We start from the raw sequence: 5419 nt of genomic DNA on the forward strand, positions 1-5419 counted from the left end.
TCAAACTGTTAGAAATGTGAACCACTGTTAAGTGCGAAAAACAGTTCACAATTTCCAATGATAGCTTAAAACCGTTGGCAGGCTTATCAACAAAATATAGCTAGAAAAGTAAGTGCTTGCGAGAAATAAAAAACACAAGGTTTTTTATGGATGTTCGGAGATTGAAGACTCCTACGTCACCCCTTCTTCCTCTTTAGGAAGGATTCTACTAAAAAACTTTGGCTTTACAAAACTCTTTGCAACAGCACACTCCAATCAGGACTTATCACATTGCCTGTTTTGGAACTCTTAGTGATCACTTTACACTTCTGGATTTTAAGAACTCTTAGTTCACCAGACACCACGACTTAATCAAATAACTAAAAAGTTACTGATGTAAATAAACAATCTGATGTAGGTAGCACGAAGATGATCCTTGAATGATCGAGTATCTTTCTGTTTTGAGCGTGTTGATTGAGCGATGAAGTATATAGACTTTGATAGCGCTCTAAATATGTGGAGTATGCAAGCTTATGAAAATTTCACTTCAGTGAGTTGAATAGTTTTTTCGCGTTGTTCATATATGTTGCACACTACCTTCTTTGTTAATATAGATGTTCTTCTCAACGGTCGGTATGAGTAACGTTAACCTGCAACAGAGGTAAGCTGTGTCACTATCAGCTGCAGCCACATTAAATGTTCTTCAGACGAGCATTTAAAGTTCTTTTTGCTAGTGAGGCCTTGAGTCCCGTTGCATGATGAGTTGCTTCAGAGTTACCGATTGTAGCATCTGTTTTTACCCACAGATTCTTGTAAGGTATAAATGATCTTTCCTTTTCTGGGGTGGTTATAAATGCAGATCATTCTCGGGACTGATGCATAAACTAGTTGACTTTGAATCGGTGCAAACCATTAAATGTTCTGAGCCGGTCAGAGAATGTCTTGTACTAAGTGAGCAATAAGTAGCTTTCTTAAAGACGTCTTTGAATCAGTCGGATCTTCTTTTACAACAAACGGTTGATCGCTTATTTAATGCAAACCAGTTGCGGTTAGACTCTCTATGCTTTAGCCGGTTGAGAAGTAGATTGGTTGTTTGAACTAGACAGTTGAACCGATACCTGTTACACAGACAATGTGCAGCTGTTTCCTGAAACAGTGAAGTGCTGTTTTGATTTTGTCACTCACCAAAATTATTGGGTAATAATAATTTCTTAACACAAACCATTTTGTTTAGCATCATCAATGTCATTCTTTTGAGCCTACTTTGATTCATACACCCCTAGTAAGCAAAGTTCGAGTCTGAGCATTTTCTTAGAAAATAGCCTCATTACAAGTTGTGATAAATCATTTTTGTTGATTATTCATCTCTTTGAACCTTAAATTGGAGAATCACATAAACTTTTCACATGTTGCATCACTTTTTTCCAAGAGAGTTTGAATTGTTTAGATTTATTTATCCGAGCTCAAAATCATATAATAATTGTTTCAATCTTCGAAAAAACAAAAAATATGAAAAAGAGAGCATGAAAGAAAAAAAAGAAATTGAGAAGGAAAAGAAGAGCAATGGAGAAGAAAAATGCTCTTAGATATTATAACGAGATTGAAGAGTCTTTTGTTGCAACTTAGATACAATTGTTTTTGTGGAAAGTAATTTCTTCAATTTCAAAAACCTGTTGTTACATTATCTTACCTTACCTCTAGCCACTCTACAACCCATGTACAACCCTTTTGATTGTATATTTTAATCCATTTATTTGGTGGATTGATGTGATATATTTGCAAGCTTATGATAAAAGTTTTCAGTGTTTTGACAAGAGAACTATTTGATACATACCCCATACGCTTATGAGTGAAATGACTTAATCTTGTGAGGAGTTGTTATACCCAATTCATTTTAATTTCTATACATTTGGATGGAAGTGGTTGTTCATGATGTTGGTATGTGAGATGCTCAACATTCATGTAGTGCTCAAAAATCAGTATACATAAGCCGCAAGAATAATTTAATAAGTTAATTAATTTAAATAGATTAAATGATGCATTCAACATGTCTAATTTATTTTAAATATTTATATTTATTTTATGAGATTAATTGTATTTCTCGAGTTGAGTTTTTCAGGGGAATATTCGATGTTTAGCCGGGGATAGGAGACCGAAGATGATTAATGTGCTAAAATTAAATGTTATATTTTCATTTTAAGCCAAGTAATTAGTTAATTTAAATGATTTATGAATTTTAGCATTTTAAAGTCAAATTTAAATTATTAGATGAATTAAAATATTTTAAGCATCTTATTAGCAAATTTTAAAAATTAGTAGATTTAATTCTTGTGCATGATGTTTAATTTTTATTAATTATTTTATGCCATAATTAATTTTTTTAGTTAGTATTTAATTAATTTACAAAGTTTTTTTTTAAAAGACAGGGGTTAAAACTCATGCGCACATACACATATACCACACACGCATACAAGAATTCGAGGATTCTTAGCTTCCAAGCAGCCACCACCCCTTCTCTACGCTTACCTGCATATTTTGGTGATTTTTTTACAATTTTTTGACAAGGAAAACGTTTAACAATCGTTCCCCGTTCATCCTCCACGTTCCATCGCGCATGTATTCGTTTATTTGAGTGTTTATATGCAAAGACATGAGTTTTTATGCGTAAGATTCGTGTGGACGTCCGTGCTGTTGCTACTGTGTATGGGAATGCATTAGGATATGTTTAGATGTTATTTAGTGTGGGGCTGTTTTTGGGTTCGGTCGGTTGGTTCAGGGTTCAGGTTGGATTATATTGGTCTGGTCTTGGTCGTTTATAGGCTGGTCGGGTAGGAAGATCGCCAGAAACAAGAACGTGGCAGCCGCGCATGAAGCTCATGCAAGGCGCTGTCACGGCCGGTTTGATCCACGACGTATGCATAAAAAGGCTGAATTAGTGGCTGGGTTAGTGTCTAAGGTCATGTTATAAGGCTTGGTTAAGGGCTTGTTCGAGCCGTGGTATGTTTGGAACGGTATAGAACCCAAACGTGTCAAAATGAGATCAAATAGAGCCCATAATGGTCTAGAGTTGCATGTCTTGTGTTGGGATGATTCGGGCCTGCTCCAGGGGTGATCCTAAGGGTCTGAATAGCGGGTTAGGATGCTGGTCAAAGTTGAGTCGAGTCTCGAGTCGTGGGTTAAATAGTATGTCGTTTTATTTAATTCGGGAGTCATACGGATAAGATGAGTTTTTGAGTTGTTTTTAGTTGTAAGTTATAAGTTGTGGCAGTAGGTCCGGCGGCCGATCCAACGAGGTCCACGACGTTCGTAAATAAATATAACGTGCAAAAATATTATTTTTGAGGTATGTAAGTTGTCTTGTGGCCAAATGTATGTACGGCTCTGGAAACCGGATAACGTGTCTGAGGACAATTCTAACTTATCTTATGATTATCTTATGATTGGTAGTGGATATCTAGTCCAAAGATTATGGTGATCCTTGTCGGCCAAGCGTGGTGGTGTTAATTTGATCAAACGAATTATGTTATGGTACAACATTTTAATTAGCAGAACTCTGCCCAAAATGATTGAGTTTATGTTAAGTCAAGCACAAAGCACACACGTTTTATGGAATTATTTATGCAAGGAAGTCACGTCGTATTTATTTATGTCTATATTATTTTATGTATCAATTATTTTTAATTTGCATGATTTTCTTTTGTTATGTGGTATTTGCTACTCGCGGTTTATGCATGCTGAGTCTTTAGACTCACTAGACTTGATTGATATAGACGACATTGATGAAGAGGCTAGAGGCGATGACCAGTGAGCAAGCTCGGACCGTAGGCAGTGCACACCCGATGGTCTTGGCGCAGTTTATGAGTTTTTTGATGCTCGTTAAAACTTATTTATTATTTTGATTTATTTTTTTACGGTTGATAAACAAATTATTATTAGGTTCGTTTTGAAATGTTTTATGAATGTTTGACCTTAATAATTTTTATGTCTTAAAATAATCAATATTTGAATTTTTTAAATTTTTAAGTTTCAAATTTTTTTAGATTTATTAATTGAAATTTCCGAAAATATTAGTTAAATATTTATTAAGTTTAAAATTTAAGAATTATGGATTTAAATAAAAAGAAAAAATTATTTTCAGCATATTTTAAGTAGTAAATTAAGTATGGGTAGTTACAGTTAGTATCAAGATCTTGATTAAGGATTGTGCCTACTGCTGGTTGCGTGAAGCACATGAGGTCATGCCTCAAGTCTGTAAGTTTTTACGATTTTAAATGTAACATGTATTAAAGTGCGAGTTTCTTTAATTGCATGTTTAAGTTTTGAATCACATTTAGTATGTTATATGAATATTATTGTCATGCATGTTGGTTACGTGTTGGTTGGGTTGTGGAACGGTATGCCTCTTAGATGTATGGTTGATCGCGAGGATCGTGGGGCTCGTAAGGAGGAGAGGGCTTCCCCTCCACGTCCACCACCAGATTTTTAGGCACAGTTCTTTGCACAGTTCACTGAGAACAATGCCATAGTGGGAAGGAGGACGAGGCCGGAAGTGGTTTATGAACGCTTTCGCAAGATCCCAAAGACTTAGCGAGGACTACAGATCTTATGGTGGCTGAGGGATGGATTAAGTCTATATATGTGATCTTTAATTTCATGGAATTGCAGGATGCCGCTAGAGTCAGATGTGTCACCTGCTTGCTAAAAGATGATGCTAGACTGTATTGGAGAAGAGTATAAGTGATTGTGAAACTTGAGACCCTTACTTGGGAGGGTTTCAAGGAAGTGTTCTACTTGAAGTACTTCACAAATGATGTTCGTTTCCTACTGACTAGGGAGTTTATGTCGCTAAGACAGGGAGATCGCACTGTGGCGGAATTTGTGAGGAAGTTTGAGCAGGGGTATCACTTTGTGCCCATTATTGTTGATAATCAAATAGAAAATTTGAGGCACTTTCTAGATGGTTTGTGACGATCTTGCGCCGTGATGTTCGTGTGGCTGGTCCTACGACTTTCTCTGTTTCTGTGACTAGAGCCTTAGCAGCTGAGCATGATCAGAATGACATTGAGAACGACAGGCAAGACAAGAGGCTTTATTAGGCTCTTCAGCATCAGCCTCAACAGCAGAATAAAAAGCTATTTTAGGCATCATTCAAAGACGAGTAACAAAAACAACAGAAAAAAATCTACTCATAAGCTTAATGACTATCTTGTGTCTAAAGTAGTTGGATGAAATTAATGTAGTTTTTTTTGTATATTTATCATAATTTTTTTTAAAAAAAATAGATTGCTCGATCCATATAAATAAAACACATCGAATGATACTAAAATTTAAAGTCTATCATTTTTAATATTTTAATAAATATTATTATATAATATAGTAAAAAAAATACAACAATATTGGTGAATGAATAAAAAATTGTTGGCTTACCAAAAAAAAAAAA

Source organism: Primulina huaijiensis, chromosome 13, assembly GCF_012295235.1.
Source record: "Primulina huaijiensis isolate GDHJ02 chromosome 13, ASM1229523v2, whole genome shotgun sequence".
NCBI classification, from domain to species: domain Eukaryota; kingdom Viridiplantae; phylum Streptophyta; class Magnoliopsida; order Lamiales; family Gesneriaceae; genus Primulina; species Primulina huaijiensis.